This window comes from Apaloderma vittatum, unplaced genomic scaffold (genome assembly GCF_000703405.1).
Source record: "Apaloderma vittatum isolate BGI_N311 unplaced genomic scaffold, ASM70340v1 scaffold37429, whole genome shotgun sequence".
Taxonomy (NCBI): Eukaryota; Metazoa; Chordata; class Aves; order Trogoniformes; family Trogonidae; genus Apaloderma; species Apaloderma vittatum.
In genome coordinates, this window is record NW_009734224.1 from 1 (window position 1) to 11,264 (window position 11,264).

The window sequence follows — 11,264 nt, forward strand, 5'->3', positions numbered from 1 at the left end:
GAGGCTGGGGAGGAGGCAGCGCTGGGGAAGGGGGACCTCACCTTGGGGAGGAATGCGCTGTCCTTTCACCACTGCAGCACAGCCTCTGGGGTTCTTGGTTGTTTTGTTTGTTTGGCTGTTTGTTGGTTATTTTGGTTTTGTTATTTTGTTTTGTGGGGGTTTTTTTCGGTTTGGTTTGAATTCCACTCTCTTTGCCCTCAGTTGTGCCCACACATCAAGCCACAGGCTGAGCTGTCTCTGCCCACCAAGACCCTTCCCAGACTTCGTGCTGTCGTTCTCTGGAGGCACGGGTTGCAGATGAAGTGCTTGATGCAGGACTAATAAGAATATTGGCATCCAGCAAAGTTTATATGCACCTTTTAATTTAAATTTGTGGACGGCTGTGGTGCAGCTGAATGCTGTACTCGGTTGGTGTACATACATCAAAAGCTTCCTGGTGTCCTTGCCCCATAATTTCTAGAGTCCTTATAACAAGTGAAATCCTCGCAGTGTTCAACAGCAATAGTAAATTGAAAGGTGACCTAGGACTTTCTTTGCTCTTGCACGCTTAAGTTCCTTGCTGTAATTTTAGATCCAGCACATCTCTAGAGTGGGGGCCTTACTGAGTCCTGGACTATGTCTAACCTGTAAAATATGTTCGTTGAGCCTGCTCTGGAGCTTCCTGAACCAGGAGATCTCGCTTTTGCTGCTTTTTATTCCTTGAGATAAAATGGGGTCTTTTTCTTCACCTGCATGACATGTGCTGTGATGGGAGCCACGAGGATGCTGGTTCTCAGGGCAGCTCTTGGTGCTGGAGCAGTGGATGAAGCATTGTTCTCAGCGTTTGACTGGGAACTGCGCTTGAGGCACAGAGTGGTGGCTACAACGTGGAAGTCATTGCGTGGTGGATGGTGCTGGGCTGACGTGGTGACAGTGAAGCCACTCGGGTTGACCCAGGGGCCTTCCCTGCAGAGGGTTCCCTGGAGCTGCTCGGACGGGGTGAGTCTGGACTGGGGTGCGCTGGGAGTGAGGAGTGGCCAACCTCACATGTTGCTGGGGCTCGCTTGTGCGTGCACCCACAGGTCAATCATCCTGTGCCCGTGGGTTTTTCCAAACCGTGGACTTCTGTAGCCTGCAGAAGGGGGTTGAGTGGGGTGTCTTTGTTGGGCACTGAATGACTTTACTTGGAGTGTCTGTATTTGACCTGAAAAACTTTACCCTTTGAAGGTATGGAAGCACACTTGATACATTGTCTGCTTTTTGGGAATTCTCTAGATTGGTTTTGATCTTAAAAGTGTTAAAAGAAAAAGGATCTGATAAAAAGTCTCTAAAGCTGTGTATATGTATCTGACACCTTCATCTGATGCTGTCATGCATTTGTTTTTTACCCTTTCAACAAAAGCTATGTTTGTCTAATGCTTATCCCTATAGCCAAGAGGAAATGGACTTTGAGTTTTTCTCCCTCTTATGAAAAATGTAAGACCTTTTTAACCATTTTGTTGTAGATAGAGTTTGCTAGATAGTTTTCCAGATAAATTCCCTGTTGTCAAAGTTTTGGGTTGAAACACAGAGGAGCTGATTCTTCAGTAAACAGTCCTGCAAAGCAATGCACAGCAAATTTTCCCTAGTAATAAAACTGATATGTCTAGCTGTAGACTGCAAGCTGCTGTTGAATTTCCACTATCCTTTGGAGACACTTGTAACCACGAGCTTTGGTAACGTAAGTTTTGCACAATAGTGAATCGAACCAGCTGAGCTGAGGGGATTGAAAGTGGCTAATTGCCCTCCTCATGCAGAATGACAGGCACTGGGATGCCCTTTTCCTCGTCTCTGCGCTACCCCCTGTCTCTTCTAAGCAGCTTCACATGCAGGGGCTTATTGTTCATGGTAAATTCCATCCCAGCAAGAGCGGGAAGGGAGGTGCTGGGAAAATGCTCCCCTCCTTCTGTCAAGATCACCCTTTATGTTTTAAACACTCGCCATCTGTTAGATAAGTAATTAGAACTGAAAGTCTCCTTCAGATTGGAAGAGAGACCTGGAGAGAGGAGCTGACTATTGATTTTATTTTATTTTTTTAATTCCCTCCTACTCTGTAGTTAGTTGTGAAAGTAGTCAGAGACTCTAGAAACTGTGCAGGGTGAGCTGAGTATCATCAGCAATGGGTGTTGGGCCAGGAGCAGTGTGCCTGGGAATTTCCCTTTATTGCAGCCAAGCGTGGCCACAGCCTACCTATCCGCTCAGAAGTTCTGTTGATAATCTCTCGTCAAACCGGGATGTTGTCTGCTCCCTGGGGCTTGTAGTACTGGTTGATATAAGTGCATTGGAAAACGCATCCTTTCAGGCTGAATTTGCTGTTCCTGCTAAGTGGCAAATGAAGGCTCTAACATTAGCAGCTGGCAGGCAGTAAATCTAGTTAGAGAAATATCGCTATAGGGTGCACAGAAGTGATGGAGAAATGAATGGCTCTCAAATTGTATTGGGAACTCTGATTTCTTTTAAATGTCTTTTAACCCTTTGTCTGTAGATTAGTTTTTCTGAGGCCAAAATTGGCACTCGACCTCATGTCCATCATCTGCTTGTTGCATTTCATGTTTGTTTCTGTTTAAGTTAGTCTCAGCTCTGGGCACAGTCTGAGAACAAAATTGCTTCAGGTGCCATTTTACAGCACAGCAGGGATGTTCCACCCCTCCTGTCCCCAAGAAAGCCTGTGCTACATGCTCTTTTCTAAAACCTCCATTAAAAAGATATTTGACCCCTTAGTACGTGAGCAAAGGGATGTGGAGCCTGTCTGCCAGGCAGGGTGGTCAGGGCTCTGGCTCTGGATGCTGCCATTCCCTGGCACCTCTGCTCGTGCCCCTTGCAGAGGACATGGTGCTTTGTGGCTCTTTGTGCTCCCATTCTGACCAATTTTTTTTTTTTTTTTTTTTTTTGCTGCCGGTTAGCCCAGTGCACTCAGCACAGTGTCTTGTGGTGGAGGCAAACTCCTGTTTGACGGGATGCCTGGCAGCTGGGGAGAGCTCTTCCCAAAGGGCTGGGTCCCTCCCAGACTGCAGTGCCAGTGCCCCAAGACCCATCAGGAGGAGCTTTCTTCCTCGAGGCCAGGTGGAGGGTGGATGGTTTTGCAATCACTAGCAATGCTTTGCAAAGAGTGGGTGAGTTTCGTTTCCCTCCTTCAGAGGTGTGAAAGGGAGGGCAGTTCCACTAGGTGTGTGCTGAGCAGGGAGGTTTCCCTTGGTGATGTGATAGCTGTGTTCCCTGTGGGATTGGGAGAGTGTCTGTGGGTCTGCCCTGCTCTGGGATCTCTCGTGCCTGGAGCGCAGCCCCTGCGGGGCTCAGCAGGTCTCTGTTGGCGAGAGCATTTGGCACTGGCCGACCTCCTTCCCAGGGACCAGCTCTCGGTGCAGTCCTGCAGTGACTCGGGCGTTGCCAGCAGACCTGCTCCCCACACTGCTGGACTGGCTCAACGTCCCCACTGGCCACCCCTTGTCAAACCCCTGCCGAGCCCCACCACCCCACCGAGCAGCTGCCGAGCACTGTCCCTGGCACTGGGACCTGCAGGGGAATGGATGGGTTCGGGCAACGCTGCTGCCTGAGGCCTCGGCGAGGCTGGGATGCTGCAGCATTAGGGCTGGCAGGTCTGAGGCTTCACCCTGTACCTAGAGGTGTTTTGGTTTGTTTCCAGTAGTAATGGGGCAGAAGCTGCTCTGTGCCTGGCAGCCTGGCCTTGCTTCTTTGCTTTTGGTTCACAGCCCCTTTGTGCAGAGAGGCTCTGCCTGCCTTCTGTGTTTGTGGCCTCTCCGAACAGGCAGGCAGAGCAGTGGTGCGAGCTGAGGCCATTTATCTGCCTGGTGCATCTTCTGCTGATGCAGATCCTGGTGCAGAGTAGAGCTACCTGTTTCTGGTAGGGGTATCTGTGCCAGTGGCTCAGGGGGAGGCCCAGCCCTGGCACTGTGCCTTGCACATGATTGTTGCCATCTTGGAAAGCTGCTGGGGAGGACTTTTCTGTCCTTTGTGGACCAGCAGGATGCACTGCTGTTGAGAGCTGCCGTGTCTATCACAACCCGTGACATTGCAAAGACGAGTGCCCACAGGTTCAGCGGGACCACTTTACTCCTCCCTGCGCTGCAGCTTACAACAGGGGAGTTGCACAGCTGCCAATCCTTTGCTGGGGCTTCTGTCTCTTAAGCAGATGTGCTCTCCAGACAAGAATAACATTGTGCGTTGCAAATCCCCCTCCGCCTCCCTCTTTGCTTGTACTCAGCAAACAGTCTGCCTTGGTATGGCCTGTGTGGGAACCTACGGGCTGTGATAACAGATCCTTCTTTGGGGAACTACTGAGGAATGCTGATGAGATTAGAGAGCTGAAAGAGGCCAAGTTTAGCGATGGCATCTCCATGGATGCTGAGGCTGGCTGTGCCTGGATTCCCAGCGTGCAGCTCCAGGATTGCCATGGCTGCCTTTTTGAAAGTGAAAGAGCAAGTTCTGTCTTGGGAAGAGTTCAATGCACTTGCACTCTGAGGCAGAGAAAAAATGTGGAGCTGCCCTTTCCGTACCAAAATAGCTCCTCCCATGCTCCCTGTTGAGGCTGGGAGCCTGAAACCAGCATACTTGTGTTCTGCCTCAGCACAAATACATAGTTAAGCCTAAAAATATGTGCAGCTGGGTCACATTCTCAGGCAGGTCATAACCAGTCGGACAGAAGTTTAAAGAGTTGCAGTAGAAACAGCCACAGAAATGCTTATACTGGGGTGGGTGGAGGATGGACATGAAATGACATGACATGACAGTACCCGTGAGGATTGTCTTGCTGGCCTGGGCATGGTGTGGGATGCTGCGATGCTGTGTTGTGGGATGAAGGTTGCTTCTCCTGCACCTCCCTGCAGCAAGGGCAGCATGCCCTGTGGCAGCATCTGTCTTTTCTCCCCTATAGATGTGGAAGGCTCAGCCTCTGCGGGGTCTGTGGGGTGTCTGGGAGTCACAGGGGGTGCTGAATAGCAACAATGCCATTAATGACAATCCACCGACCCTGCTGGCAGCTGCAACCTCATAGGGAAGGCAGGGCTTTCTGTGGGTAGGTTTGTTCCCATCCCTGATGCAGACCCTTTTCCCGCAGCACAGGAAGGGTCGGCTCTCTCCTGTTGGCAGGGACAGCATTGATCTGTTCTCCCCACTTCTGTCAGTCTGGCTGCTGTGTGGCACCCACAGAACTTCCCAGTGCCACTTTAGTGCTGCTTTAATGCATGTTTAGGGCAAGCGGAAGCTCCTTATGAGGTGGTCACATAAGCAGACCTGCAGAAACTCCCTGGAGCAGGGCAGTCACGCCCCATCCTCTGCCTGTGATGGCTTGCTTTTCTGATAGCCCTCACCCAGCGTGGTGCTGAGGATGCCCTTCTTGCCCCACCAGACAGTACGAGTGTGTTTTGGGGCAGCTGATGGGGAGGACAGGAGGCTTTGTGGGAGGGAGAGCTCTGAGGGAGCTGGCTCATGTGTGCCCTGGGCCGCGTGTGCAGTGAGGACATGGATGCAGCTTTCCTTTTGCTCCAGATTCTGAAGATAAAATCTCCACTCGATTAAACTTTACAAGCATACAGGCCCAGCCTTCCCTGTGGGGAGAAGCCTTATCTGGTAGGAGAGCAGTCAGGGAGGGATCTGCTGCTTATGCACAGCAAACCTGAAATGTGCAACATTGCATAAAGATAATCGTGTTCAGCCCTTGGACGTGTTCCCCAGAGCTGGAGTGTGCTCTGGCTGTGCTGTGCGAGTCTGTTGTCACTCGTAGTCCTTGTTGTACTCCATAGAAAGGGTGACAGGCAGCTTGTGGCGAGGCCAACTGCCCTTGTGACATGGCAAGAGTGCCAGGAAGGGACTTCTGGCTTCCATTTGTCTTTTTTGTCAGCTGCCACAGGCATGACTGTGAGAAGCCTGGATGAGCTACTCAGGCTGCCTCTGCAGCCCCAGCCCTCCCACCCCGGATACCAGCAGGGACTTTTACAAGGAGCTTCCAGAGCTGCTTCCCAATTGCCAGAGAGGTTTTCGTCTGAGCAACCTCTGTGAGCAGCACGTATCATAGAATCATAGAATGGCCTAGGCTGGAAGGGACCTTAGAGATCAGTTTAATCCAGCCTCTCTGTCTGAGACAGGGCACAGGATCTGGATAAGGCAGAAGCACCCTGTGCCTGCTGGAGCTGGGGGTTCCTGTTGGGAAATCCAGCAGAACAACCTCCTCCTGAGTGTCGGGTTTTCAGTAATAAGATCTGGAGAGAAGCCCAGAAATGCCACCTCATCCTGTGCAAATACCACTCCCTGCATCCTGATCATGTCTGTCCTAAAGGTATGCCAGCTGGGTTGTTTAGTAATTTACTCATTTTTCTATGTGCATCATGAGAATTAGGAGCAGAGGCTAATTGGCCAAGCCGATTAGCTGCTGTTTCTGTCACACACTTCCCAGACAATTGCTAGTTGCATGTCATGGAACAATTTCCTCCTTTCCTACACTTCAGGGGTTTGGAGCGATGCTGCACAAGCAAGAAAAATGTCATGGTCCAGCCACGAGAGAAGCTTGTAAAAGTCTTGGCAACAATAGCCATGCCATGTTCAGTGTCCCTTGGAGGGCTGGGCTAGGGGTACTTGCAGCAGTGGCTGGCAGTTCCCAGTCTCACTCCAGCTTTGCTGGGATGCCTCCTCTCTCCTTGTTTTGCCCACTTTCTCTCTGGCAGGCAGGGCTTCCCGTCATTTCAAGACAACTCTCTGACCCCGACTTTGCTGCCCATCAGTGTCGGAGAGCTGGTGCCCTCCCCACTGTGAGTCATACACTAACTTCTGAAGAACCTTCATTTGGGTAAAACCTTTCTGAGGCCTTGCCTGGGTGAATGGTGGGTTCTCCTTTTGTGGTAAAGCCTGCTATCAGAGGGGGCTTTGTAAGAAGATGCAGGAGATGTGCTGGTAAAATCTCTGTCCCTTGGGCTGTGGTGGCAATGTCCTCTCAGAGGGGACCTGCAGCTGGCTTTGGCTGTGAGCGGAGTCCTGGAATGTCGAGCAGCTCAGGGCGCCTTGGTGCTGGCAGGGCTAGTGGTACGTGTTTATCAGCCTGGCTTTTTGCCTACAGGCAGCCTTTCATGGTGGAGTGGATGGCAGCTCTGTTTGGCTCGTTTCGCCAGGTCTGCTTTAGTGCTACTCACTTTAGTCTCTAATGCCACGAATTGCTGCTTCTTTCGTCATTATGACCTCAGAGCTATCTGGGCTTTGCACCCTGGTACTGCCAGAGCCCATCAGTACCAGTGTCTCCAAGCCTGCCCACCAGTGCATTAATTCCTGTCTCTGCCACTTGTCATTCTTCTGGGCTGGACTCTAATGAGCACCGTATTAGTGTCAGAAACACGTTTTTTGTATCAGTGGGATCTGCGTTATCCCCCCCTTCCAGACAATAATCAGCCAGGCAGGGTCAGGGATCCTTAACCTGTGTCAGAGCCCTGGCTGAGTGGGGACCTGCAGGGGATGCAGGGATGTTGCTGCAGTTAGTCAATCTTCAAACAAAAAAGTCCTCTGATTTTCTTTCAGGAGAGAGGATCTGATTTCACACTGGGAGGATGAAGTCGGTCTCTGAACTTGTGATGGTTCAGATCATTGTCTCCCTGATGTGCAGCTACTGCAGTCTGGTAGGCTGCAGTGCTAATTTCCTGGTCTCCTGTTTATAATGCCTGTAAGCACTTACAATACAGGGAATGAGGAGGGCATTTGCATCTTCTGGTCTGTTGTATGCCAGGCACACTGAGCTATTGTTCTTCAAACATCTCCTTCTGCCTTTGTAAAGGGAACTAAAATCTTTGAGGCAGGAACCCATGTCTGCAGAGTTTACCATACTGGTGGTAAGCAAGAGGTGGTCTCTGAGAAGCCCTTTGTTGTGGAGATGTCTGTTCCTGGGCTCTGGGAGACTCGGCTCTGGGAGACTCAGCTCCGGGGCCTTACAGCAGGCCATGGCTTGGGGCATCTTGCGAGCAGGCTGCACCGGCAGGGAGACAGCCTCTGGGGACGCTTTGTCGCGGCTTTGTCCTTGTGGAGATCCAAGCCTGTCGTGTGCTCAGTCAAGGAGCTCCTGCGCCGGGTCCGTGACCTGCCCATTCCCACAGGTGCTGGACACGCTGTTTTAGGGTCAAGCTAAGTTGAGTAAAAGGACCGCTGCATAAAAATTTCCTTCCTATTCTGTCCCGAGTAGGGTAAAGGGACTAGGCATGACCTTTGGGGCTGTTTAACTGCTGCTTTCCAGTGTTCCTTGAGGCTGAATTCCTCTTCACCCTCCACGCTAAATGCTGCCGTTCTTTCTTTGGCCGATTTCCCCTTTTCTAACAGTGGGAATTATTTTAGGGTGACTCTGAGCCCTCTTGTTGCATCTGCAGAGGAAATGGCAGCTTTGGAGTGTCCTGGACGTCTCAGAAGACCAGCCGAGATTTTTGTAGGCTCACCATGGGGACTGGCCTCGCCGCTCTGTGCCGGGTGTCTGGGACAGCTGCCACTTCTCGCCTGGTTTTCAATCCAGCATCTTTATGCTTCCCCTTGATGGGCCCTGGGAGGAGACAATAGCCGGGCTGTTGCCTTTCTCATGCAAATGTGCCTGTGCCGAGAGCACTGCTCGAAGGCTCCCCCAGCTCAGCCTCCCGGCGGGGTGGGCGAGGGCAGGGCTGGGGGCACCGGCTGCGCCCCAGCAGCGAGTTTCGGTGCTGCTGCACTCTCTCCAGGAGCAGCTGGGTGGGTTCCCTGCCCAGCACGTCTGCGAATTGCACAGAGGTTTCCTTTTCAGTCTTAAAGGTGTGATATAAATAAAATATTTTTATTAACGCCTTCATCATCATCTGCCCTGGCAGAGAAACGACTAATCATGAAAGCTGGTGCATTCTCTGGCACCTCATGGAGTATGAACGAGGTCTGGAGCACTCACGGGGGAAGCACGCGGAGACTGAACCTGAGCGTCCTGCTCCGGCACCAGGCTTCTGCTGCGGCCGTGCAGGGGAGTCGCTGCGTAGGGTGGCAGGGGGTCTCAGAGCCGTGCCTCTGCGTGCAGGGTCCTTGCCTCTAGCCAGCAGCCAGTCGGAGAAGTTTCTCTAACGCAAAAGGCCACTTGGAACTGCGAATTCAGCTCCAGCAAGGACTGCTTAACCTCAGGAAATGCTGAGCACGTGTGCTGGTACACAGCAGCTCCGAAGGGTTCGAGCCCCTCTCTTGGAAAGCACTGGAGGGCCACGTGGCTGGTGAAGCTCAGTAAAGAGTGGTTTGGACCCATGGCAGCGGAGGGGGTCGTATCCTCATATCTGATGCTGGCTGAGAGATGGTACAGGCTTCTTGCCATGTATAGGGAGAGAATGCACAGACAGCTGCACCTTGGTCCTGCTTTGACAGCTTTGTCCTCTGGACAAAGGCTTGGCTGAACTGGTGGCAGGATTTGTCTAGCAAAGATGACATCCTCTGTAGTCTCCAAAGGCTGCTGCTCCTGCTGTGCAAGGAGGCAACCCAAAGCTCTTTGGGCTTGTGGATGCAGCACTCCAGAAAGCTGGGATGAATTTCTGCTTCATTCTGTGAAGGATGTTTTTTGGCTGTCCCTGCAGAAAGCAGCACGCAGTGCAGTGCTGTTGGCTCAGTGGGGAGAGTTTACAGCGAGTCCTCCGAGACAAGTGCAATACTGAAAAATGCAAGTCTTGGCAGTGCTCATTCTCTGTTTCAAGCCAGAGCTGGCTGGGGTTGTGGGAGCCCCTTGCAGAGCATCTCATGGCTCTGCGTGCACATTTGCCTTCCTGGTTTGTAATGGGCTATTGTTAGATGGAGGGTGCCCATGGGAGGAGGCTGATCAGCTCTCAGAACAGCTAATAAGGATCAAATAAGCATTAACACTGTGTTGGTATAGATGAAACGGCACATTTCAGTCCCCTGCCTGAGAGTGGCATCTCTGAGTCACAGTGCCAGGCTGCCAGCTGATAAGAAAGAGCAGCTACTTATGGCTGTATCCACCTCTGAATTTCAGACAACAACCATCTGGATATTTTTTTTTTGAGCTGGTTTTTGGCTTGCTCCAATTTTCTGTCTTTAATCACAAACAGATACGCATAGGTCTTGTTTCTTGCAAACCTTGGTGCCAAATGGGAGACTGACTCATGTAATAAAGGAAGGCTGGATACACACAAGCCTTGTGTTCAGAAGTGCCACACTATGGGCCTTGCTGGAGTATCTGAAAGGTGCCGACTGCTCAGAATCAATAAAACAGAAGACCTGGAGTCGAGGGAACTGAGATTTATGTGTTGTGGGTTTTGTTTTTGTTTGTTTTTAAATTGCTGTACTCAGTGAAAAAGTAATAGGTGCAAAAATTAGAAGAATTTCCTGATTCAGTAGAAGCATCTCCAAAGAAAGCCAAGAAAAAAAAAAGGAAATCCAAAGATGACCCAAGGCTGGAGCACAGCAGCTCTTCTTCTTGGTGGGGCAGCACTGGCAGTTGGTCTCCATCAGTCTCCTGGTGTGGGGCAGTGGACTCTGCAGCCATGGCCATGTGTGCTGGCTGATACCTCCTGCCAGAGCAGCTGGTGCCAGGAGTGGCTCCCATGCTTTGGAGATGGAGCAGAAAGTTAATGAATACAAAGGCAACTTTGATCTCATGAAGAAAATGAGGTCCTTGACCTAGTATGTCCCTTCCCTCAGTGCCTCCGGCCAGCACAGGGGTCTTTCCTGCTGTGGTCCCAGGTGGTGAGAGCACAATTCCTTGCACTTGGGTGGGGACAATGGTGGTTCTGTGGGATCACGGAGCGGCTGTGCTCCGCCAGGCTTTGGCACTGCAGGCTCTCTGCCGAGGAGCTGGCTGGCTGCTGAGGGGAGCAGCAGGTTGCTATGATACAGTTTGCTGTGGCAGTGTCTGTGCTGAATGGAGCCAAAACCACCTCTACAAAAGGAGCATTCCTGGACTGGGAGGGGGCAGATTTAGCTGCAGTGTTTATGTAAAGCTGAGGACCTGCAGGGAGAGGATGTATGTGGGAACGCTTTCCTCTGGCAGTGCTGGGGGCCCCTGTCTGGAGGCAGATACCCTTACGTGCCTGGGAGAGAGGGCACAGCTTGGATAAAGGACCCAGCAAATCCAGGCATGCAGATGAGTGCTGGATCTTGCATCCCATCTGGTAAACCCAGACCAGGCAGGAGGCTGCAAACTCAGTTCAAAGGGGAGCTCAGTGCTGCCTTTGAAACTGGCCTCATCCTTGGTGGGAACTGGATCACCTTGCTCTGCTGCAGGAGCATGGGATGGAGCGGTGCACCGG